At 41.8% G+C, this 27418-nt stretch overlaps 1 protein-coding gene across 7 annotated transcripts in view; it reads left to right on the top strand.

The window, feature by feature from the left end:
- Positions 1 to 27418, top strand: part of Adra1b (adrenoceptor alpha 1B) — a 125909-nt gene that overhangs the window by 27374 nt on the left and 71117 nt on the right. The window contains exons 3-4 of one of the 7 annotated variants that reach the window (XM_029483751.1): positions 2581 to 2651; positions 3042 to 3203. The exons of 4 other annotated variants lie outside the window; for them this stretch is intronic. The gene's annotated coding sequence lies outside the window, so the exon portion shown is untranslated. Of the gene's footprint in view, positions 1 to 2580; positions 2652 to 2981; positions 3204 to 27418 lie in introns of all 7 variants that reach the window. 2 more of the 7 variants (XM_029483749.1, XM_029483750.1) reach the window with 2 other exon arrangements.

Raw genomic sequence — 27418 nt, 5'->3', positions numbered from 1 at the left:
TGCTATTCCATGTGTCTTCTTTAGCACATACACTTACAGTCTTCATAGCCCACAATGTAAACAAGCTCTCCTATCACATCACACTGTGAGTATCTGATGCTGCTTTTGATCCTGTAGGGTAAGAGTATTATCAGGAAAATTATCATGAGAGAAGTAATGCCAAAATTGTTTTATATGGTGTATATGAGTTCTTCAGATAGAAGTGGGGGGAGATGAAATGGAGCATTCTAGACAGACTTTTTGCTATTGAGAACTATGCTACATATGGGTATTGTTTTGAACCAAATTGGGATACATATCAGAGTGTATTCAGGATACTGGAACCATATGGGGAGTTTCAAGTAGAGGGGAGTTGTTCCAAGTAACTAGTTGCAAAGTCTTGAATGTAAGAACATAAAGAGGAGAGGGTCAGGAAGCAGAGACTGGGGTGTCCAGAATGAGGCCAGAGCTGGAATAAATATAAGAACATTGTGCAGGCTCAGAGGCATAGCTCATAATGTCAGAAGGGGACATGGAGCTGGCAAGTCAGGGCTTCTCAGACCAGCACTGAGTCCCTGTGGCTAACACTGAGATTATCAGTCAGTCACTCCCAGAGCCCATACACATAAGGAACAGCAACACAGAAAGAGTGCCTTCTCTCTCCTTCCAGCCTTCAGCTTGCTGGAATCTGTGGTTTACAGTAATCCAGACTCACTACAGCACAAGATATGGAAGGCAAGAAAGACACTGGGAAGAAATAGGCAGCTAATCAACACACCCAATTTGAGTTCTCAAATTCAAGGCCTGATTTCCATTTCACCTCACAACCGCACATCAGTAGACAAATGTACCCATAATCACAAGTACAGAACAACCCAGAGGTGGGCATGTGAAGTTTTAGTCTGCCCAGTACTTGACACTCCTCAGAGTCTCCATTTCCCAGCTTTCTGACAGACAGGAGATGGCACATCACCTATGTTCTACCAGTCACAAACATCTGACACTGGTGACCAAAAGACGTAGAGATGGGGAAGTTCTCTCCTAACTGATAAGCCACACCCAGTTTCTTAGGACCACAATGGTGGTCATTCCAGTGGCTCCATCTGGGGCTCAGAGATACACACATTCTAGGTCTATGAAAATCTCATGTGCTGGCTCTTTGGGAACTGGCTTTTGTTCTTTAATTTTCATAAGTATTTCAATAATCTCACCTTCTGCCTGAATCATAGAGAACTGTGTGTTATTTACAACCAAGAACCTTGACGAGCATGAAGTCTTTGTTTCTAACCACACATCTTACATCTTGAACTCCAAAGCTGTGGTTACCTGAGGGATACTAAAGGCTCATCTCCAACTCTAGCAAAGACAGATGAGCAGTAGAAAATAAGTAGGTGCTGCCATGGAATTTTCAGAAGTTTAAGATATGGGAATGTGCTGGTGTCTTAAAGAATCCAGGGGTTGAGGCTCATGCTATTCCAGCCATGACCACAAGGAAGGATGGTTAGTGAGGACCTTGAGAGTCAGCTCAAAAATCTAATGGCACTCTTGAGTTGCTTTCCTGTCTATCTCACAAGGGTTTAACCCACCTAGAAAGTTCTTAACTATGCTCCTGCCTCTCCCAGACCTTATCTGGCCACAAACTACTCCTTACAGACTCTGAACCCCAAACTCCTTCCAGTATCAACCAAGGATTATTTGGGGAACAACATCCTTTACCCCAAACTCTCCTGTTCTAAGATATCATCTACTAAATTGGTCCTTTGTTGCTGTACATGAAGTCACCCCAAAACTTAATGACTTAAAGAGATAGTTCACTAACACTGTCTAGAGCCCAGGAAGTCAGCCATGAACTTAGAAAGATAATCTGTCTCCAACCCACGTATGATTCTTTGAGATCTCAACAGAAGACTCTAGGGCTGGAAGATGCACTTACCTATAGCTCTTTCATTTATATGTCCAGTAGTTGATGCTACCTGGGAGCAAGTGGCCCAGCTAGATCCAGTTATTGAAACATCCACCTATGAGCCCTGGATTCTCTACAAGATTGCTACTGGCTTCTAAGAACCAATAGAAGTGGCATTTCCTTTTACAGTCTACCCTCAGGAGCTGCATGATGCTACTTCTGCAGTTTCTATTAGTCAAACCAGTTGCAAAGATCGCCCCTTATCCAAGAGAATGGAGAACCCCTGTCTCGCTGGCAGAGTGCAGGTTCTGTGATCAAAACAAGCCTTTAGAGTGGGAGACAGTCTATGGCACTGTCTTGGATAGATATTTCTGTCAGAGTCATTTTCAATAATCTCCAGGCTAAAGAGACCATTTTGAACTCACTGTCCTTGGCTCATGTGACAAGTCACTCTTACCTGTATTCGAATATGCATCCTGCTACCTCAGTCTGGAATCCCTGATATCTAACTGCCTTCTCAGTGGTAGGGGGTGGAGGGGAGTCTGCTCGGTGAGATTCAGATGATCTCCTGACTTCTTCTGAACAAAAACAAATAAATGTTATAAAGCAAATGTCATCTCAAAGGGCTCCCTGTTACAAGCATTAACTCAACAAGCCTCATTTCAATAACCCTCCGAGCCATATACGCTGCTTTCTAGTTCACACAGCACTCCAGCTTGCCCAGGCCCCTTCAATCAATAAACTCCAAGATGACTTTTCTGATGGAAAGGTAAGTAAATAAAATTGCATGTGGTGTTAAGTACCAACATAGCTCACAAATCGCTCACACCATGCTTCCTCTGCTCAAATTCTGCCTCCCCGAGTTGTATTCATGAAGACCCTGGCCCTCAGGGATGGGCACCTCAGCATAAACAGTTCCAACAACTTCACTGAGAAGGGAGAAGGGAGAAGGGGAGGGAACCAGGTAAGTCGGTGGCTTATACCACCTCAAAGGGGTGGTTTGGCCACACGATAGCAAATGTTCCTGAGCTAAGAATCCTGCAGGAACTTGGATAATTTGAAGGTAGAAAGGCACCAAATAAATTGACTTCTCTTTTAGCCCTCAGGCAAAACATTGGTGATTCATTACTTACGGGTTTCAGAACTCTCTTTGCTGCAGACCAGGCCTGCCTCCCAGAAGGACAAGGGCAAAGCTGTGCTCAGGAGAGCCAGAACTGAGTCCAGACTCCAGACTTTTCACCCAGTGAAGCTCTTCCCCACCCACCAGGTCCTGATTGTGTGGGGCGGAGCGGCTTTGGGTCTCACTTACTTGCCTGAGAGGGTAAGCATTTGAATGAGCTTCCTTTCAATGAAACAAATCGTACCCCTTGAGCATACTTGGTGTGGGCCCATCACTGAACTGAAGGCTTCTCTCGCATGCATTATTTGTTCTGAGGAGAATTAATTAAGCAAATACATCTTTGAATACCTACCAGGATTATTATTTGATGTATTATTTAATGCTATTAGAAATATAACCGAGAAACAGCTGTGGGGGATTTCAGACCCTGGCACAGTTTCAGAATCTCATGGTGGGAATCCTAGTGTCTTTGGTGACTTGAGGTGCTAATGTGTGTCCAAGGGTTGATGGTCCACTTCAGGGTTCAGCAGGTCAAGCTAAGAGTTTGATGTATGCCTTGGTAGTCTGTGGGCTTAACGTGAAAGAGAAAAGTGGAAAGATTAAAAGTGTCCAAGCTATGCAGAGGAACGTCAAGCCTGGGTTATGCATCCAGCTCTTCTACGTCCTAGCTGTGTGTCCTTGGGTGAGTTATTTCACCTCTCTGAAAAGAAGGAATGATTTGCGAGATGATGAATTCACTCATGCTTCTGACCACAGGAAGTGGATACTCAATGCTTCCTGAGGGCAAAGATAAAGAGGAAGAGGTTGGGTGCTAACTGAAAGCAAACAGTATTGGCCTTAGGGTCTTTTCCTGGTGTTGTAACAAAACATCCTGACCAAAGCAACTATGGGGAAAAGGCTCTTTTTAGCACACAGTCCCATAACAATGAGGAAATCAAAGCAGAGGGATCTTGAAGCATCTAGTCATGTTTTACTTACAATCAGAAGTGAATGATAAATGCAAGCTACTGCCAGGACTTCCTCCACTTTTTATAGGTAAGGATTCTGGTCGGGGAATGACTCTGCCCATAGTAGGCAGCTCTTCCCACATAAGTTAATGTAATCATGATAACCCTCAGAGGTGTGCCTAGAGGTCCATCACCTGGATGGTTCTAGGTCCTGTCAAGCTGGCAGTTAACACTAACCATCACAGTCTCTGACTTAACAAATATTTTACTTTATGGTAATGTGGAATGAGACAAGATCAGTAGAAACTATATTCTGACTTTTGATCATTTCTTGGGATGGTGATATACTATCTAATAATAGTCTCTTGATACTCTGCAGTGAAACGACCCAGGACTCAGTCTCCTTGTGTCCAGGAGTGAAGCCACTGATCTTCTGCACAAGCCCTGTTACTAAATGATGGTCATTCATAGGTTACATGTGTCAGATGCATTTGAACTTAACAATAGTTTCGACTCAAAATTTGTTTTTCAGAATGTAACCTCACTCTAAAGTGTGGAGGATCTATTTATTACAAAACAAAATGGAAAGAAAGACACGTGGGCCAACACCTCACAGATAAAGACTAAGGAGTACACAAAGCCAGAAAGACACGACATTAAATGTCAAGAAAGATGAAGTTCGTTCATTCATTCATTCATTCATTCATTCAATCACTTATATATCCTTCTATTCAGTAAATGTTTCTCAGGTCGTTGCTCCATACAAGATAACCTGCTATACTGAATAGGGTATGGGGGCAGGACTACTAAGAAAAGTAGGCAAACTGACGGCACAACTATCATTCCAGAAGGAACGTTCTGGAAATACACGTCCAGAGATTTGGCTAGGACTTATGGGTCAGAAGGCAGGCTGGGGCTTGCAGTTTCCTACAGTTATAACACCTCAACTGGCACAGTATCTGCACTAGGAATGAGGACCTTAAGAGGCAGATGGACTGAATTAGAGAGGGCTTTCTGGGAGATTGTCTTCAGTCCAAATTGCCCCCCAAAATGGACCCACACCAACCCTTTACATAGCCCAAATAGATTGTACAATAGGCTAGTCAGCAAAAAGCAGCAACTTGCAGAGCTACCAGTGAGCCCTCTTTACCACCACGGGACATCATGCTCTATAGAAGCATGCTCACTGAATGGCTCCAGTCTCAGACACAAAGTGCCTGCTTTGGGTCAGCTCTGATGCCAGCCTCAAGATACAGCCTTAAGTCAGCAAACAAGACCTTTGCCATCTTCCATCTTCGTGGACTGGGCTGAGAAAACAAACAGCTAAGAAGAGGCTGAAGCATCTTATCTGAAGGCCTTGTCACCAGTTGTTTGGAGATAAAGACTTTTTCCAGTCTTTGAGAGACTCTGCCTGATATGTTCAATACCAACTCATGTGTTCTACACTGTAGCATCTGGGCCAGCACTGAAATCAGGCATGTTAACAGTTATGCAGCTGTACATGGAAATATTTACCCTACAAGGAATAAATTCAGAAAGCATAATTTCACAACTATGAAGGTCTGATTTTACTACAAAAACTGCAAATAAACAGGTTGGAGTGATAGTTTAGTTGATAAAGTGCTTGCCTTGCATGTAAGAGAATCTGAGTTCAAATCCCCAGAACTTGTGTAGAGTAAAGTGAGGCACAGAGAAAGTAGGCAGAGACAGGAGGGTCTGTAGAAGTGCACGGGCCAAGTAGCCTGGCCTATGTGACAAAGTCCCATTCCAGTGAGAGACCCTGACTCAAACCAAAAGTGAAAGGGGCCTGAGAAGAAATGCCCAAATTGTCCTCTGACTTCCAAATGCACACTGTGCATGAATGCACACACACACACAGATGTCACACACACACACACATACACACACACATGATTGCACACACACACACACACACACACACATATATATATATATATATATCCAAAAACATGAAAATTTATATTCATGTCATATTCATATCCTTAACATCTAGTTTTCAGGGTGTTTGGAATTCCCCAGCATTGTGGAGCACAGCTGTAAACAAGATAAATTTAGATAGTAGTATAAGAAACAGAGACAGTATGAGAAGGTAACACAGTTGTGCACGAGATGGAACTGGAAGCCCTATGCAGCATGCTCTCCTAGTGTCACCCCTCCAGGTGCCTGCACAGTAATGTGCTCACTGTCAACTCCCAGCATCAGAAAGAGAGCTGATACCACTCAGAACCTCATTCTAGGTCAGTGTTCCCCAAGCCTCCATCAAATGACACCCCATGACACCCTCACATGCAGCTCTTTGCTAGTCCTCAAGATCCCCCCCCTTTAAGGTCTAAAGCAGGAGAAAGACAGTCAGCTAGAGAGGGGAAGGGATCTATGGAAGTCAGTGGGGAAGAGAAGAAGATACAATAGCATGTGTCTGCGTGTGATGACATCATAGCAGAACCCATTGCTTTGAGCTCTAACCTAAAAAGCTTAATTCCCTTTTAAATTAAATCTTTTTTTTTTCAATTTACAAAATTTGTTTTAAAAGGAAACAGGGCTGAAAGAAACACCACAAATAGAAAGATGGTATCTCTGCAAAACACTTAAAAATATACACAGCCTTGTAAAACTTCAGTCCCTTCCCGGCACTGCCTCTGTGTTATCAATGCAGACCACACTGAGAACTCCTGGCACAGGCCAGCAAGTGGATTGGGCCAAGGTGAGTCTAATGTCACAAAGCTAGCTGCAATCCACCCTGTGCTACTCCACACCGTGCACTGTCTCCTTTCCTCCCATTTCCCCCTTCCCCGCCCCCCATCAACCTGGCTCATGGGGAGAGCACAGGCAGAGAAGCATCAGGCAGGGCTGATCCAAGACACTCCACTGCCTCCAACTCTCATTTAAGGAAGCCAGTCAGTCATGCACAGGTCTCTGGAGGCTGCCAAATACAACCAATTGGCTGCCTCCAAAACCTCTCTGTCAGTCACCTGACACCCTGATATCACCAGACAGCAGGAGGGAAACCAAGTGACAAAGACAGAAAGAGAGAAAAAGAGACTCTTAACACAGCTATAAGTCTCTGCCCGACTCCTCTGTACTGTTTAAAACTACAAATACTAAGTTTCAAAAGGAGTGTGTGTGTGTGTGCGTGTGTGTGTGTGTGTGTGTGTGTGTGTGTGTGTGTGTAAAGGAGGGGGTCGATGGGGGTAGTATGTGTCTGAAAGTAAACTGAAATACCAATAAACATGTAACTGCCAGCTTATTTCCCTAATTTATTTTTGTAACTTAGGGGATAGACTGAGAATATAGACAATAGGAGCTGAACACATTTGCTACTTCTAACAAGATATCTTTAAAGATGCTAGGTTTCTTAGATGTTTGTCATTAAATATCAATCATTGGTCATTTACAAGGTGCTAATCACTTCCTACAGACTTTGTTTTATTTCATATAATACTAGGGAGTTTTGTGGAGACCTAGAAGAGGATCATTCTGAGGATAGGCTCGGTCTACTTTGAGCAATGGGGTGAATAGGTTTGGGATGAGTGCCTGCTACAGCTAAAAACTGGCACAAAAAAAAAAAAAAAAAAAAAAAAACCAGAGGGCTTAGATGAAAAAGATCCTGAGACAAAGCCTGGACTACCAGGAAAAAGAGTGCTGTGATTGATGCGATGCCTTGCATAGTACTAGAGGCAAAAGTGTCACTACATGTAACAAGCATTTGCCATCTTAACAGAAGAACTGATCCATCTTCCAGAATGCCTAGGGGTGCCCACACAGGCGACAATCTGCACAGTGCCAGTGGATGCCACTCATATACAGAGCTTGACATCTATGAAAATTCCTGAACACAGCTATACATGTATACGATCCTGCCCTCATGATCCCTTGGGAAAATTAAACCTGGTCTAGGAAATGAAGCACTGGGCTGTAGAGATGATCTCTTGAAGAAGCAGTTCTCAGGGCTGGAGAGATGGCTCAGTGGTTAAGAGCACTGACTGTTATTCTGAAGGTCTTGAGTTCAAATCCCAGCAACCACATGGTGGCTCACAACCATCCGTAATGAGATCTGACTCCCCCTTCTGGAGTGTCTGAAGACAGCTACAGTGTTCTTACATATAATAAATAAATCTTGAAAGAGGAGGAGGAGGAGGAGGAGGAGGAGAAAGAAGAAGTCAGTTTATGAAGCAGCAATGAAAAGAATTTATGGTCAGGGATCACCATGTGAAGAACCGTATTAAAGGGTCACAACATTAGGAATGTTGAGAATCACTGCTGTAAAGGGACATGCTCAGTGCAGAGAGCCTAAAACGGAAGCTGCAGGACCCTTGTCCTCACTTAATGTGTTCTCTGTCTTCTAGAAAGTTCCTTCCCCTTTCTGGACCTCAGTTTTATTGACTCTAAAATTATTTAGACAAGTGTCCTCAGAATTGCTGCCAAACATGTACATGATGAGCTTTGATGTTGGCTTTGCCACTACAGGGTTCCTATTCCTCTGGTGCCATCGAATGTATATGAAGAGTTGCCCTCTCCACCTTCAGCATTTTAGCTTCATCCCAGTGGTGACCTGTGACTGAGATACATCAAGCAGTGTGTGACTCAACCACCCCTGACCACAGAGACTCTTAGAGCCAGACCCACAGCCCAGTCAGGGCCAGTGAGATGCACAAACCTGGGAATTTTCTTAGTGATTAGAACATGGTTTAATATCTCCCACTGGCTGGAGATCTGGGAGGATATAGCCCCCAAGAAGTGTGGACAGTGCTTCAGGTGACAATGAACAAAAAGTCTGAAAATAGGACCCTTATCAGAGTCATGGTCCACACATAGAGAAAACATATCCTGGCCATGCACTGTGAGCTGTGTGCCCAGCTTCATCTGCACCAGGCAATCTCTAGCATGAGCAAATTCAGTCCTTTCGCTTCATCAATTTGGGGTGCTGTATATGCAGGTATTATCTAAAGAGTGAATTTCTAACTCTGGATAAAACGTGACCTTGCTGTCACTGACAAGAGCCACACAGAAGGAAAGTATGTGAGGTGCTTTCTCCGTGCCACCCAGACACATCTCAGATCTTCCCATGGCACATAATGAGGCTGGGAATGAAATGCACACTTCCCATACACCAAGACTTTCATTTCCAAATGCCATCAAAGTTGTCACTGGGAAGGGGACTATAAATTTACATTTTCTTATTACACATTCCACCAGTACTCTTTGGAAGGCCTTCAGATCTAGTCTGCAGAACCTGCCAGTGGGAAGCTGTAGATCAAAAGCCAGGCATGGAGATGCATGCTTATAATCCCAGGACCAGTGGATCCCTGGGGCTTCCTCAATAGCCAGTCTAGCCTAATTGCTGAGCTCCAGACCCTGCTCAAAACGCAAAGTGAGCAGCCGCTGAGAATCAATGCCCAAGGTGACCTCTGCCCTCTAATATATGTGGACACTAGCATACACAATACCCTCACAATGCAGACTCTAAACCAAAATTACAGCCAACCCTTACAGCTACCTATCAGATGAAAGGATCTATTTAAGGACACCAGGAGATGGGCAGGTAGAACAGGTCTGCTTCATCCACATAGTTGACTGGTCTGTGTGGCCACCCCTAGATCAGACTTATCCAATTCCTCAGGCTTGTAAAGACTTCCATGGGAATGTGGAGAAAGGAGGTGGGCTTTTGGTGGCTTCTTCCATTCTGAGATGTACAACTTGGGACTTTTGCAGTCTTCATTTTCAATCCATGAACCAGGGAAGGTTTTGTTCTGTTCTGTGAAAATAAGAGAAAAACACCAGGCATCTATCTATGTGAAGTTTGCCAAGGGCCTTCCTGGGGTCCCAGGTTCCTTTTGCTAAACAAGCCCAGTTACACAATAGCCTTCAAACTGCACATTATACACTGTTGACTTTTAATTCTGATATACGGGAAAAAGTTAAATCACTTAGAACCCCGAGTTACCTCCTCAGACATGATTTCAGCTAATATGCTCATGCAAGCATCACTTAAAAGTGGTAAATACATTCAGATAAATGCATCATCTGATAATTTAGTTAAAAAAGAGCATCATAGAGGTTGATTTATATGAACCTTCAGGATCTTGTCTGCTACCCCACATGGACTATTCAGTGTGACCTATTGCTCCGAGACTACAAAAATATGCAACATGTGGCTGTCCTGACTACAATTTATTGTAACAGAATAAGTGTGTGTATCTAAATATATGGAAGACAGTTCTAAAACAACATGCTTGATGATAGAGACTTTTCAGTTCTCTGGCAACCCCATGGGACCGATCATCTCTGCCATTGACTACTTATAGATTACTTCTTGTTCCTTTCTCTCTGCAAGGTGAATTAAAAACCCAGCTATCTCTGGTATGTGGTTTGCATACACTTTACTGGTTTTATGTAGTTAGTTGTAGATATTTTTCACCTTTTTGTTTGGAGAGTTGTTCTCTTTTTTATGATTGATCTCTAAGAATTTTTCTAATATCAAAATAATATGAGTCACACTGCTCAAGACATAATTTAATATAACCTTTGTGCTTTAACTTGGCAATGTGGGAGTTTTGAAATATAAGACCTTATATTTTTAAGATTTATTTTGTGTTTATGGCTGAGTGTTTGCATGCATGTCTGTGCACGACCTTTATGCAGCGACCCCAAAGAACAGAAGAGAGCATCAGATGCCTTATAACTGGAATTTAGAGACTGTTTCAACCGTTATGTGGGTATTAGGAAGTGAACCCAGGTCCCCAGGTCCTCTGCAAGAGGAGCCAGTTCTGTGAACTGGTGCGCTATCTCTCCAGCCACAATATATTTTTATTTATATTTTTACAACTAGTCATAGTTGGTGCCATGTTTTTTTAAAAAGGGATTTTCTGAATTTTAAAAATATTTACCTACACTTTCTTACTTTTATGATTTACTTGTTTATATTAAAATTTCTAATTTATATGACATATATGTATGTGTTTGTATATGTGTACATGTATATGATGTGTATGCATATGGTGTATATGTGTGTGTATTATGTGTGTATGTGTATGTGTGTATGTATGTGTATGTGTGTTATATGTGTATGTGTGTATGTATATGTGTTATGTGTGCATATGTATGTGTGTATGTATGTGTGTATATATATGTGTATATATGTATGTGTATGTATGTGTGTATGCAAATGTATACATGTGTATATGTATGTGTATGTATGTGTGTATGTGTATATGCAAATGTATGTATGTGTATATGTATATATGTGTATATATATGTGTGTATGTGTGTGTAAACACACATGAGGAATAATATCAGAATCATACACATGTTAATTAAGCTCTATGGTTAAGCAACACACACAGCCTGGGCTTCACAGTTTGTGCAGAGTAGCAAGCAAGTAGGGCCTTGACTTTAGCCTCTTTGAGTATCCAAAATCAGTATCATTGTAACCAATAGATGTTACCTGCATGTATATGTTACATCTCACCAGCAGACAGTCATTTAGATAGATCATCCACTCCAGCCATCAAGCTAGGCTCTAGGCACTACTGTCTCACTTCAGTCACGTTATCAAAATTCTAACCCAGTAGGACATTTCCTCTCTAACCTTTTTTCCCCAAATTTTATGTTCTCTCTTTAAGCATTTATTGCAGAAGTATTTTGGAATCATTTTGCTAAGCTCCTTCCAAATTCTTCTGATATTTCCTATGGAGCTGCAATAAATGGATAAATTGAATTGGAGGCCATTGGCAGCTTCTCAATGTCTCCATAATGTGTCCTTTCATTTGCTTAAGTCTTCTTTTATGCCTCTTAGTAAAGTTTTATCATATAGGTCCTTTATATCCCTTATTAAAATTATTTCTACATAATATATACACGAGTACTATTGTATTCTGTTTTATAGGACATCCGTGCTGGTATATAGCAAGCCAGTGATATGTACTGCTGTATACATGCCTAGTTGAGCAAGATCTATGGAGGAGGTGGAACTAGATCAGACGAGACCAAAGCAGAGAGAAAAAGATGGGGTAGAGAAGAGGAAGCAGAGGAGGAAGGAGATGAGGATGAGGACGAGGACATCACTTTTCCTGGTTTTTTCCCTGCCGTATGCCCACTGGAAACCCAGTTGAAGCTGATGAGTGGGAGGCAGCAGAGAAAGCCCCTGACATAAAAGCAAGGGAAGCCATGGGACAGACCCAAACTCTTACTTGTATTGTCTTCGTAAAGACTCCTGATGCCTCTAAGGATCATACCTGCTCTCAAAGCCAGCACTGCCTCCACCTGGACAGCTACCAGAATGTGCACTGACTTAAGAATGCTGAAAGGTGTATAATGGGATGGCTGAAGCAAGCTTTTCGCTTCCTAGCGGAAACTTGCCTCCAGATGTATTAATATGATTATTAGGTAGAAACAGAAGTGTAGAGTTATTTACTGTGAAAAAATGTGTGTCACTCCAAAAGTCTCCCAAGGACTGGAGACCTCAGAGGACTTCTGGAAAAGCCCAGTGAGTCGTAAAGGCTGGGGAGAGATATTCTCAGCAGGACCACCTCCCTATTACACTTTCCCAGGCAGCCAGACAAAGTACAAGAACCACCAGCAGGACCAATATTGTTCTCAAAGTCTTTCTGAACACCACTGTAAACTGATAGAACTTCTAAGATTTAACTTCAATACTATATGACACAATCGTGTTGAGGAAGACCCCTGCTTATCCCTCTGCCAAGTCTTCCGAAAGGCTTTATGGAAATTTCTTTTTTTATTATTTTCTTTATTTACATTTCAAATGTTATCCCCTTTCCTGGTTTCCCCTCCAAAAACTCCCCATCTCATCCCCCTCCCCGTGCTCACCAACACACACAGTTCAGCTTCCCTGTCCTGGTATTCCCCTACACTGGGGCATCGAGCCTTCTCTGAACCAAGGGCCTCTCCTCCCATTGATGTCCAACTAAGCCATCCTCTACTACATATGCAGCTGGAGCCATGTGTCCCACCATGTGTTTTCTTTGTTTGGTGGTTTAGTCCCTGGGAGTTCTAGGGGTACTGGTTGGTTCATAGTGTTCTTCCTCCTATGGGACTGTAACCTCCATCAGCTCCTTCAGTCCTTTCTCTAGGTCCTCCATTGGGGACCTTGTGCTCAGTCCAATGGTTGGCTGTGAGCATCTGCCTTTGTATTTGTCAGGCTCTGGCAAAGCCTCTTAGGACACAGCTATATCAGGCTCCTGTCAGCAACACTTGTTGGCATCCACAATAGTATCTGGGTTTGGTGACTGTATATGGGATAGATCCCCAGGTGGGGCAATCTCTGGATGGTCTTTCCTTCAGTCTCTGCTCCACACTTTGTCTCTGTATCTCTTCCTATAGGTATTTTGTTCCCTTTCTAAGAAGAACCACAGTATCCATACTTTGGTCTTTCTTTTTCTTGGGCTTCATTTGGTCTGTGAGTTGTATCTTAGGTATTCCGAGTTTCTGGGCTAATATCCACTTATCAGTGAGTATATACCATGTGTGTTCTTTGATAATTCAGTTATCTAACTCAGGACGATATTTTCAAGTTCCATCCATTTGCCTGAAAATTTCATGAATTCATTGTTTCATTGTGTAAATGTACCACATTTTCTGTATCCATTCCTCTGTTGAGGAACATCTGGGTTCTTTCCAGCTTCTGGCTATTATAAATAAGGCTGATTTGAACATAGTGGAGCATGTGTCCTTAGTAAATGTTAGAGCATCTTCTGGGTATATACTCAGGAGTGGTATAGCTGAGTCCTCCTGTAGTCCAGTAGTACCATGTCCAATTTTCTGAAGAACCACTGCACTGATTTCCAGAGTGATTAAACCACCCTGCAATCTCACCAGCAGTGGAGATGTGTTCCTCTTTCTCCACATCCTCACCAGCATCTGCTGTCACTTGAGGTTTTGATCTTAGCCATTCTGACTGGTATGAGGTGGAATCTCAGGGATGTTTTGATTTGTGTTTCCCTGATGACTAAGGATGTTGAACATTTCTTTAGGTGCTTCTCAGCCATTAAATATAACTCGGTTGAGAATTCTTTGTATAGCTCTGTACCCCATTTTAATAGGGTTATTTGGTTCACTGAAGTATAACTTCTTGAGTTCTTTGTATATACTGGATATTAGCCCTCTGTGGGATGTAGGGTTGGTAAAGATCTTTTCCCAATCAGTTGGTGGTTGTTTTGTCCTATTTACAGTGTCCTTTGCCTTACAGAAGTTTTGTAATTTTATGAGGTCTCATTTGTCAATTCTTGATCTTAGAACATAAGCTATTGGTGTTCTGTTCATGAAAATTTCCCCTGTGCCCATGGGCTTGAGGTTTTTCTCCACTTTCTTTTCTAGTGGTTTCAGTGTATCTGATTTATGTGGATGTCCTTGATCCACTTGGGTTGAGTTTTCTACAAGAAGAAAAGAACGGATTGATTTGCATTCTTCTACATGCTAACCGCCAATTGAACCAGCACCATTTGTTGAAAAGACTGTCTCTTTTTGACTGGATGGTTTTAGCTCCTTTGTCAAAGATCAAGTGACCATAATTGTGTGGGTTCATTTCTGGGTCTTCAATTCTATTCCATTGATCTACCTGCCTGTCACTGTACCAATACCATGCAGTTTTTATCACTATTGCTCTGTAGTACAGATTGAGACACAGGATGCTGATTCCCCCAGAAGTTCTATTATTGTTGAGAATAGTTTCCACTATCCTGAGGTTTTTGTTATTCCAGATGAATTTGAGAATTGCTCTTTCTAACTCTATAAAGAATGGAGTTGGGATTTTGATGGGGATTGCATGAATCTGGAGATTGCTTTCAGCAAGATGACCACTTTTACTATATTAATCCTGCCAATCCATGAGCATGGGAAATCTTTTCATCTTCTGAGGTCTTCTTGGATTTCTTTCTTCAGAGACTTGGAGTTCTTGTTATACAGATCTTTCACTTGTTTGGTTAGAGTCACACCAAGATACTTTATATTGTTTATGACTATTGTGAAGGGTGTCATTTTCCTAATTTCTTTCTCAGTCTGTTTATCCTTTGATGATAGGTAGGCTACTGATTTGTTTGAGTTAATTTTATATCCAGCCACTTTGCTGAAGTTGTTTATCAGCTGTAAGAGTTCTCTGGTGGAGTTTTGGGGTCACTTGAATATACTACCATATCATCTACAAATAGTGATAGTTTGATTTCTTCCTTTCCAATTGTTATCCGTTTGACCTCCTTTTGTTGTCTAATTGCTCTAGCTAGAACTTCAAGTACTATATTGAATAGATAGGGAGAGAGAGAGAGAGAGCAGCAGCCTTGTATATAGTCCCTGATTTTAGTGGGATTTCTTCAAATTTCTTTCCATTTAGTTTGATGTTGGCTACTAGTTTGAGTATGCTTTTACTATATTTAGGTATGGGCCTTGAATTCCTGATCTTTCCAAGACTTTTATCATGAAGGAATGTTGAATTTTTGTCAAATGTTTTTCAGCATCTAATGAAATGATCATGTGGGTTTTTTTTTCTTTGAGTTTCTTTATGTAGTGGATTACATTGATGGATTTCCATATATTGAACCATCCCTGTATCCCTGGGATGAAGCCTACTTGATCATGGTGAATGATCATTTTGATGTGTTCTTGGATTTGGTTGGAAAGAATTTTATTGAGTATTTTTGCATCAATCTTCATAAGGGAAATTGATCTGAAGCTCTCTTTCTCTATTGGATCTGTGTGTGGTTTTGGTATCAGAATAATTGTGGCTTCATAGAATGAACTGGTTAGTGTTCCTTCTGTTTCTATTTTGTGGAATAGTTTGTGGAGTACTGGTGTTAGGTCTTCTTTGAAGGTCTGATAGAATTCTGCACTAAAACTGTCTGGTCCTAGGGGGATTTTTGTTCAGAAACTTTTAGTGACTGCTTCTATTTCTTTAGGGGTTATGGGACTGTTACAGATGGTTTATCTGATCCTGATTTAACTTTGGTATTTGGTATCTGTCTAGAACATTGTCCATTTCATCCATATTTTTCAGTTGTGTTGAGTATAGGCTTTTGTAGTAAGATCTGATAATGTTTTGAATTTCCTCCATTTCTGTTGTTATATAACCCTTCTCATTTCTGATTTTGTTAATTTGAATACTATCTCTCTGCCCTCTGGTTAGTCTGGCTAAGAGTTTATCTATATTATTGATTTTCTCAAAGAACAAGCTCCTGGTTTTGTTGATTCTTTGAATAGCACTTTTTGCTTCTACTTGGTTGACTTCAACCCTGAGTTTAATTATTTCCTGCCATCTACTCCTCTTGGGTGTGTATTTGCTTCTTTTTGTTCTAGAGCATTCAGATGTGCTGTCAAGCTGCTAGTGTATGCTCTCTCCAGTTTCTTTTGGGAGTCACCCAGAGCTATGAGTTTTGCTCTTATCACTGCTTTCATTGCGTCCCATAAATGTGGGTATGTTGTCCCTTCATTTTCGATGAATTCTAAAAAGTCTTTAATTTCTTTATTTCTTCCTTGACCAAGTTATCATTGAGTAGAGCATTGTTCAGCTTTCATGTGTATGTGGGCTTTCTGTTTTTGTTGCTATTGAAGACCAGCCTTAATCCATAGTGATCTGATAGAAGGCATGGGATTATTTAAACCTACTTATATCTGTTGAAGTCTGATTTGTGACATATTATATGCTCAATTTTGAAAAAGGTACCATGAGGTGCTGAGAAGAAGGTATATTCTTTTGATTTAGGATGAAATGTTCTATAGATATCTATTAAATCCATTTGGTCCATAACTTCTGTTAGTTTCACTGTGTCATCTGTTTAGTTTGTGTTTCCAGGATCTGTCCATTGATGAGAGTGGGGTGTTGAAGTTCCCCACAATTATTGTGTGAGGTGCAATGTCTGCTTTTAGCTTTAGTAAAGTTTCTTCTATGAATGTGGGTGCCCTTGCATTGAGTTCTTCTTGGTAGATTTTTCCTTTGATCAGTATGAATGTCCTTCCTTATATTTTCTTATGACTTGAAAGTTGATTTTATCTAATATTAGAATGACTGCTCCCACTTGTTTCTTGGCATCATTTGTTTGGAAAATTGTTTTCCATACCTTTACTCTGAGGTAGAGTTTGTCTTGGACACTGAGGTGCATTTCCTGTATGTAGCAAAATGATGGGTCTTGTCTATGTATCCAGTCTGTTAGTCTATGTCTTTTTATTGGGAAGTTGATTCCATTGATGTTTACAGATATTAAGGAATAGTGATATTAATAATATCTTAATAGATATTAAGGAAGTGTTGCTTACTGTTATTTTGATGTTACTTTTATGTTTGTGTGGTTATCTGCTTTCAGGTTTGTTGAAAGAAGATTCCTTTCTTGCTTTTTCTAGGGTGTAGTTTCCCTCCTTGTGTTGGTGGTTTCCATCTATTGTCCTTTGTAGGGCTGGATTTGTGGAAAGATATTGTATAAACTTGATTTTGCCATGGAATATATTGGTTTCTCCATGTATGGTAATTGAGAGTTTTGCTGGATATAGTACTCTGGACTGGCATTAGTATTCTCTTAACGTCTGTATGAGATCTGCCCAGGATCTTCTGGCTTTCATAGTCTCTGGTGAGAAGTCTGGTGTGATTCTGATAGGGCTGCCTTTATATGTTACTTGACCTTTTTCCCTTACTACTTTTAATATTCTTTCTTTGTTTAGTGCATTTGGTGTTTTGATCATTATGTGATGGGAGGAATTTCTTTTGTGGTCCAATCTATTTGGAGTTCTGTAGGCTTCTTCTACATTCATGGGCATCTCTTTCTGTAGGTCAGGGAAGTTTTCTTCTATAATTCTGTTGAAGATATTTACTGGCCCTTTAAGTTAGGAATATTCACTCTCTTCTGTACATATTATCCTTAGGCTTGGTCTTCTCATTGTGTCCTGGATTTCCGGATGGTCTTTTTTGCAGGGTAGGAGCTTTTTGCATTTTGCATTTTTCTTTGAGTGTTGTGTCAATGTTTTCTATGGTATCTTTTGCACCTGAGATTCTCTCTTCTATCTCTTATATTCTGTTGATTCTTGCATCTATGACTCCTGATCTCTTTCCTAGGTTTTCTATCTCCAGTGTTGTCTCCCTTTGTGATTTCTTTATTGTTTCTATTTCCATTTTTAGATTCTAGATGGTTTTGATCAGTTCCTTCATCTGTTTGGTTGTGTTTTCCTATAATTTTTAAGGGATTTTTGTGTAAGGTCTTCTACCTATTTACCTGTGTTCTCTTGTTTTTCTTTACGGGGATTATTTATGTCCTTCCTAGATTCCTCTGTCATCATCATGAGATGTGATTTTAAATCAGAGTCTTGCCTTTCTGTTGTGTTGTGGTAACCAGGGTTCGCTGTGGTGGGAAAACTGGGTTCTGATGATGCCAAGTAGCCTTGGTTTCTGTTGCTTATGTTCTTATGATTGCCTTTCACCATCTGATTATCTCTGGTGTTAGCTGTTCTTGCTGTCTCTGACTGTCGCTTGTCTGCCCTGCAAGTCTGTATGTCAGTACTCTTGGGAGACCAGTACTCTCCTAGAGGAATTTAGGTATGGAGAGCTGTGGTACAGGGTCAGCTCTGGGATGCAGACAGAGACCAGAAGGATCCTGTCCCCCAGCTGATCCTTGGTTCCTGTGTCCTGATGGCTCTGGAAGGGTCCTTGGGCCCAGAATTTGAAGAAAAGTGGTGGTCTTACCTGTGCTCTCAGGTGTATAGGAACTCCTGGGAGACCAGCTCTCTCCTGGCAGTACTTGTGTATGTAGTTCTGTGGCCCAGGATCAGCTATGGGCCAGAGGGAAACTGGAAGACTCCTGTCCCAGCCAGCTTCACAGTTCCTGTATCCTGAGGGTTCCATGCAGGTTCCTCTGAGCTGCACTGGTAATCCTACCTGAACTCACAGGCCTGTCCACACTCCTGGGAGGCTCGCTCTCTCCCCGTGCTATTTGGGTATGGAGCCCTGTGGCACAGGATCTTCATGGAAATTTCAAAACCATCTCAACTCTCCTCGGCATCAGAAGGAAATACTCAAAGAATATGTGTGGTAACAGATAACAGCTCTATAGTGAGTGAAATGATTTAAAGATGATACATAGATGACCAATGATTAAGAGATGCTCGCTATCACTGACCATCAGGAAAGCCATGAGATATCACCACACATCCATTGGAGAAGCACCATGATGATTAAAAAGTATTCTTTTAAAAGGCTGCAGAATTGATAAAGTGCTTGCCACACAAGCCTGAGTATCTGAGTTCAATCTCTAAAACGTAATTTTTAAAAAGTTCTGGATACTGGGACTAGTGAGATGGCTCAATGTTTCCGGGTACTTGCTGCTCTTGCAGAGGACCTAGGTTCAACCCCCCCCCCCCACATGTTGGCTCACCACCATCTCTAACCTAGTTCCTAAGGTCTAACGCCCTCTTCTGGCCTTTATGGGCACTGCACACATGTGGTGCACAAACACACATGCAGGTTAAAACACCTATATCCATAAATTAAAATGAAAATGAATAAATCATTCTTTTATCAGGTGTGGTGGCACACAGCACTGGGAAAATAGATAAAGACAAATCTCTGGGGTTCACTGGCCAGACATCCTAGCTAAGTCAGTGAGTTCTAGAACAGTGAGAGACAGACTATGTCATCAACAGTATCCTGAGAAACAATAAGGCTGACATCTGGCCTCCACTAACATACACATACATGTGTGCATTCACATTCACACACAAGGATAAGTAAATAAATATTTAAACCCACAGGGGAATAAAACAGAAAATAACAAGTGTTGATGACAGCGGGAAGACAGGAATTCCTCTTCATTATCAGAGGGGTTGTAACAAGAACACCACTGTTAGCTTACAGGTGTTTCCACTAGGTTCCTCCCAGGGACCTAGCAACAGCTTACATCATCACATGTCACCATTACCTGCCATTGCCCTGTGCAGGTAGCCTGGAGTATAAAAGAACTGCTTGAAATCCCAGTTCTCTCTATTTTTCTCTCTCTGTTCCCACGTGTTCCTAGCCCATATCTCTCTCCCCCCTTTAAGTCTTTCTTTCTGTCCTTCTCTGTTCCCCCTTCTCTGCCCTCATGAATCTGTTCCCATCTGTCTGCCTCTACCCCTTCTCCAGGTCCTTCCTCCCCTCCCTTCCCTGAGATAAACCTCCTTTATATTAGGTCTGTTGCATGGAATGACCTCTAAGGGGGACACCTTGGAGTGGGCCTTACCAGTACACCTACCATTGCTATAGAGCACATTGTGGAAGTTCCTCAAAAAAAAACTGAAATTATCATAAAATCCAGCACTTTTCCCTCTGGATATGAGATCTCAAAGAGATATTTGTACTATCTTGTTCATAACAGCCATGTAGTGGGAGCAACCTAAATGTTTATCCATGCATAGATGGATAAAGAGAAGATTGTGTTTGCCGACAATAGAATATTACTGATCCTTAAAGAGAGAGGGGGGAGGGAGAAAGAGAGAGAGATGGAGAGAGAGAGAGAGAGAGAGAGAGAGAGAGAGAGAGAGAGAGAGAGATCCAATGATACAAAGTCTATGGGCCTCAAGGATGTTGTGTTAAATATAGTAAGCCAGTGGCAAAAATGAGAAATGTCACACAATTTGCTCATGTGAGGCAGGTAAACCAGGTGAGGTCATAGGAATGGAGAATGAAGAATTCCATTGACCACCAGGAAGAACATATCAAAAACTGATTTAAGACACAGAGTTTCTGTCAAGTCAGATGAAAAATTCTAGGTTATACATTTCACAGGACTGCTGTGACCATTTATAAATTAAGAGAGTAATTTTGTGCTATTGAGTTTTTACTACAGTGAAGAGAAGGAGGAGGGAGAGGAGGAAGAAGAGCGGGAGGGAGAGGAGAAAGAGGAGGAGGGAAAGAAGGATGGGAGGCATACGGAGGAAGAAATGGAGTGAAAGTAGAGAAGATGGAAGAAGGAGAGGAGACAGGATGGTAACACTTGCAGAGAAGGTGAAGGTGCTCACACACAAACCCCTGACAGGTCCACTCTTGGGGCCTGCACCTTTTCTCACGGTCCCCCATTGCCACATCTTCCTCCCTCCCCACCTAGTCAACAGCACTGTTGATGGTCAGTCTGTGTCTGCTTATGTTTATATCTGCTACTCAGCCTAATTCTGTACCTGGTACAAAGAAACTATTCCATCAATGTTCCTCAAAATAAATAAACTGACTAATTAATTTATAAAATGAAGGAACTCTAGGAATGGGGTCTCAGTTTCTCCACATATAAAAAGAGTCTTGATCACCCATCTTTATAAAAGTGCATTGCTGGAGAAATCCCTTCAGGTCCCTTTGGATCGTGGGAAGTGAGAGTGTGGGGGATATCCTTCCTCCCACATCACCGCCTTGTGTCTGCTTCCATCCTGATGAGTCACCTGGGACCAGACACTGTCTCTCTTAGACAGAGCATGTAAAGTAGCTTCTGGGAGCAGCTGGCCATAAATCTCTGCTATGTCCCCCACTGTTACCTAGGGAACACCAAGGCACAGCCAAAAGGGGATTCTCCAGACACAAAGGGTTCTGGCCAGTGTCTCTGCTCTCTGCCATGATAGTTGAACAGGCACTTCTACCTTCTACATCAGTCAGAGTCCTGTCCCTGTGGAAGGCTTTTAAACGTAGATCCCAGCCAAGAGGCCCTGAAAAGTGCCAAGGTCTCTATTCCAAAAGCTGAAGGAGGCAAAGCAATCGGTTAGCAAAATGATAGCACCAGGATACAGGGCTTTGGGGGTCTGCTTCTACCTGGACATCTTCTGCCAGGACATAGAGGCAGGTACTTTTTCTTCCACTTTCTCTGGGTATGAAAAGTGGAACGTTTATAAGCTGCTTGGCTTGAGTCCTGACATACAGCAAGAAGCTAACACACATAGCTATAAATTCAATTATTTGAGTTGTTCATAGTCATAATAATAACAGTAAGCACATACTACCCTCACTCTTACAAAGTGCTATCTCACTTTATAAATGAGGAAACTAGGCTCAGAGAGGTTAAGCAATTTGTTCAAAGGCCGTCCGCTAAGAAGCATATCTGGTAATAATAGCCAGCTAGCTTCTGTAAAGGACTGAGTTTATTCTGATAACTCCCATGGGAAGGAGTGGGGGAAACAGCCAGAGACTCCCATGCACTCAGTTCCACTCACCCAAATGGGCCCCTCCTTATGTAACACCTCTAGAGCTTATTTCAAACATGGCTTTTCTATTCTCAAGTTCCTCATTTATAGAAACTTGGGCACTGGTGAACTCCATGTATTTACCCCTAGGTCTAAGGGAAGTGTGTGTATGTGTGTGTGTGTGTGTGTGTGTGTGTGTGTGTGTGTGTGTGAGTTTGTGTATATTTGTATAAAAGTGAGTGCCACATCTGGGCATGTATTTTTGTTTTTCGAGTATGTGTATATGTTTGTGAATGAGTGTGTATATGTGTTTGTGAGAGAGGGGGGAGGGAAAGTGTGTGTGTGTGTGTGTGTGTGTGTGTGTGTGTGTGTGTGTGTGTGTGTGTTTGTGTGTGTTTAGCCTAGAGAACATCTTTTGAAATGTTAACAGTGGTATTCTCAGAGTGGAGGATAAAGGTTTCCTATCAACTTCCTCTGCCTTTTTATAGCTCACTATAGCCATAATATGCCTTGATGAATCTGCTGTCATTTGTTTAGTATTTAAATAATGATGATCACATGATATTAATTTGAGTGCACTTATTTTCATGGTTGGACATCGGTAACCTTAGTTTGGCTCTGGATGACCATGGTCAAGGCATTTGTCTGGCCTCAATTTCCTTGCCTATGACACAAAGGAAGGGCCACATGACTTCCACAATCCCCACCAGCTGTGATTCTGAGCACTTCTTTCCCATAGACACCCAAGCAAAGTAAAAGGCATAGATAAGGAATTGCTCCTGAATGTAAATGGGCTCATTTGCAAGCCCTGAAGATTTCATCAGAAGTTGAATGTGCTCTGCAGAACTCAGAGACATTACTCCTCAGTGAAGACCAGCTAACCATTCAATCCAAGAAACCTCTCCAGTCCTTTTACAGGACGGAAGAATTAACATTACTGTGGTTAGGGTTGGCACAGGATGAATTATCCACACTCTAATAATTCATAGCACTTCTATCATCACGATTGTTTGATATGGAGCTCGTTACAGACGTCTATTGAGGTGCCCGTGTCGATATTCAGTCACCAGCATTCCATAATCAGTGTTTCTTGGCCTCTGTAGAGTCATCGGTACACATGATTCTTTGACAAAGCATCATTTCAGTCCAGATTAATAAGTGGGGAAGGAGAGCAACAGACAAATGCTGTCTGTCACTGGCAAGGAGCCAACCCTATAAAGGGTTCCTGACACTCCCAAGCCTCGAGAACACAGCACGTTAGGCTGGCATACTTTGTCTGAGGACAGGTTAGAAAAGGTCACAATTTAGGAGTTGCTAGAGGCAGCATGAGTAAGACCTTTGGATCCACTGGGCTCTTACAAATGTTAGGAGGGAAGGTTACAGAGAGCAGAATTGATTCCCAACACATAATTTCACTACAGAAATACAAAGTTTATAGAGAGCCAAGCATTCTCCTGTCCAGTTTTACATTTAACAAACTCTGGTTTCAGGAACAAGGTATGCAGGTGGCATGAAAGTGTTGGACCAGAAGGAAAAAAAAAAAGACCCTCAGCTTCAAAAATATCTACACATGGGGAGAGGGGTGCTGGAGAGATGGCTCAGTGCTTAAAAGTACTTGCTGCTCCTACAGACAACCTGGTTCTGTTCCTGGCAGCCATACATGGCAGCCATCAGCCATCAGTAACTCGAGTTCCAGAACATCCATTGGCATCAGGCACATGCATGGTACACAGACATACCCACAAAAGAAATAAAAGAAATCTTTAAAATTATCTCTACACATTCAGGCATGGCAGCTCACACCCATAGTCTCGGCGGTTAGGAGACTGAGGAGGCAGGCAGTACAAATCTGAGGACAGACTTTGTTGTATGATGAGGTCCATGACAGACTATGTTGTATAACGAGATCCAGGACAGACTATGTTAATTACAATATGAGATGCTGTCTCCAAAAAGCAACGGGCTGAGGATATAGCCCAGTTGATAGAGTGCTTGCCTGGGTTTGAAACTCTGGGATTGGATCCACAGCAGGGCATAAACCAGGCACAGTGGCAAGAACCTGTGATCCCAGCATTCAGACGGTGAAAGCAGGAAGATCACAAATGCAAGGGCATTCTCGGGGTCATCATGAGTTAGAAGACGACTGGGATACATAAGACCTTGTCTCAAAAACATTATTAATTATGTGACGCTAAAATGTACAAATAAACGTGAATGGGCTGAAGAGATAACTCGGTGGTTAAGAGCACTGACTGCTCTTCCAGAGGTGCTGAGTTCAATGCCCAGCAACCACATGGTGGCTCACAACCATCTGTAATCGGGATCCGATGCCCTCTTTGGGTGTGTCTGATGACAGCTACAGTGTACTTACATGTATTAAATAATAAATAAATAAATCTTTAAAATTAATAAATAAAAATGAATAAAAATATTTATAAGTGGGATGCCACTTAAAGTCAGAAGTTCTCACATACACCTTGATGTATTTTAACTCTGTTAAGGCTGATGAGATAGATGTCTGAGCAGGTAGAGATGATTGTCACTGAGTCAGACACCTGAGTTCAATCTCCAGCTGGTGGATGGAGGGAACCAACACCAGAGAGTTATCCTCTGCCCTACAGGCCCGCGCCTGCACACACACACACGCACGCATGCATTAACTATTTAAAAGTCATAAGTGCATAAGTATGAGCAAAGTACAATGTCAATATGTGTGACAACAGCATAATGGAATCTAGTGTTTTATACACTAAAAATTTTAATTAAAAAGTAAGTAAGTAGAAAACAATGAGAAGTAGCCATCCTGAGTGAGTGGCCTGAAGTACAGGGCCGGTATAAAGAGCAGCAAGTGAGCAAGGCCGTCTGTCATGGGCCCCTAGAGACAAGAGCACTAGGACTGTCAAGCAGATCACCTGGGTTTAAGACTTTGGTCCTTCAGAAGCCCTGTGTCAAAGACCCTCAGCAAAGTCACTTGTACTTTCTGGGCCTCTGTTAAATCTGTAAAATAGACATTGGACTAAATGATATCTTTCAAATGTAGTCCACCCATCTGCTGCAAGAGAACAACTCAAGTTATTTGTGTACAAACTCCTGAACCCCACAGCTCTGTATAAAACACAAACTCCTGGACCCCACATTAGAGGCCCAGGAATCTGCTTTGAGATCTTCCTGTGAGTGAGTTGTGGCTGTGAAGTTTGGGCCACACTGCCTACACTGTCGAACCTTTCCAGAAACTATCTGGAATTCTTCTTCTTTTAATTTTCTAGATCCCTGGGGAGGTGCCATCCTAGATTGAACAGAGAAGAAATTATAAAGTCTTGAGTTGACAACAAAAAGCCAATTCTTCCATGTGCTACATCTGTTCTTACCCATCACTGCTAAGTCAGTTCTCAGCTTGACTAGAGAACCTTAGTCAGTTCCTGGGGTATAACTAGAATACATACTCACAGCATTTATTTTCTGCTTTTCTGTCCCCTTCCTTCTCAGCATCCCAGCCCTCTGGAGGGCAGGAATCAGGGAGTGTGCGCACGAGCATCATCACCATCCTTCCTTCCCTGTGTTCCTAGGGCGTGAATGGTCTCCCTTGACTAAAGGGTTATTATCTATGAGTCTCTTTGGCCTGGTACACAAGGAAAATTCCTGTTGACATAATTGTTCCAGTGGCCAAGAATCACAAGCCGAGGGCTTGCTGCCCTGCTTGTGGGCTTGATCTGGGTTTCTCTTTCTCTCTGCACAGCAAGCTCCATTTGGGCCAACTGCCCACCACACTCCACTCCCTGAGATCGCCAACACCCACACTGGCTTTGCCTCCAATCCAAGAATTCTTTCTGCATGCAGAATGATTTCCAGAGAGCTCCAGGCTCTCTGAATATGGCCATTTGAAAAGCAAAGGCGGATAGACTGCTTCTGTGTACCTGGTAGGATTCTTGTCTTTAAATGAGAGGATATGGTGACCTGTGATGATAGTTCCATTGGTAATAGATCTCCCGTGCAAAAAAAGAGGACCTGAGTTCAATCCCTACACCCACGTAAAAAGGCTGGGTGTGGTGGCACGTGTTTCTAATTGAAGTACTGCAACCTAAAAACAGAGTAATTGCTGGGACTCAGTTGCCAGCCAGCCTTACATAGTCAGTGAGCCCCAGTGAGAGATCTTGTCTCAGAAGAACAGGTGGATGGTACCTTAAGATGAATGATGTCAGAGACTGTCCTTCACACACATACACACACACATACACACACACACTACGCATGTGCATATATACACTGTTTGTACACGACTACCTATACAAACACGTAGAAGAAGGTAATCTTTGTAAAGCATACCATGGATATATTCTAGAATACAACCAGTGCTCAACAAATGTTATCTCTTCCCTGTATTCCTGTTTTTTCAGCTACTGTTGCTTCTTGGCAATTTATCTCAGAAAAAAAAAAGAAATAAACAAAAAGAATACATCAGTTATATCAATTGGCAATCAAGAATCAGAAGGACAGCTGCGAGACTGGCTCAGAGAGTGCACACCTAGAATCGGGGACTGAGAGATCTGTTGTGTACTTTTAAGATTATACAAAAGTATCAACAACAACTAACATTTGTTGAAAGCTTTCCAGGTTCCAGGCACAGTTCCATTCAATCCTCTCAACAACTTGATGTGGTAAATGTTATTAAAACCCCCATTTTATAGACAAACAGATGGGAGGTTAAACAAACGAAGGGGCTTTTCCAGCTCACAAAGCCCAGAAGAGGCAGGAGTGAGACTATGATCGTCCAGATGAAACCATTCTGGTGTGGAACCAGCTACTTCCTTAAGGCTAACTGGCATCTCATGCTGTCATTGGAGCCTGCCTCTCTCTCTCTCTCTCTCCCTTCTCACACTCTCTCATGCTCTTTCTTGCTAGTTAGCAACATATAACAAGCAATCTTTACAATCCTTAAAAAGACAATCACTTAGTTGGGTCTCTTATATAAGTAAGGGTTCTTTGGATAAACAGAATGAATATAAGATGATAGATAGATAGATAGATAGATAGATAGATAGATAGATAGATAGATAATATATAGTAAAGTAATATAGATAATATAGATAATATTCATTGATAGACATAGATAGAGGTTATAGATTATAAATTTTATAACTATATTAAAGGGGAATTGTTTTTTTTTTGTTTGTTTTTTTTTGGGTTTTTTTTGGTTTTTTTTGTTTTTTTTTCTTTTTTTTTATTATTTATTTTTTTATTACATATTTTCCTCAATTACATTTCCAATACTATCCCAAAAGTCCCCCATAGCGCCCCCCACTTCCCTACCCACCCATTCCCATTCTT

Source organism: Mus caroli, chromosome 11, assembly GCF_900094665.2.
Source record: "Mus caroli chromosome 11, CAROLI_EIJ_v1.1, whole genome shotgun sequence".
NCBI classification, from domain to species: Eukaryota; Metazoa; Chordata; class Mammalia; order Rodentia; family Muridae; genus Mus; species Mus caroli.
Note: the sequence above shows the minus strand (reverse complement) of the source record. Positions and strands in the feature narration are given on the sequence as shown.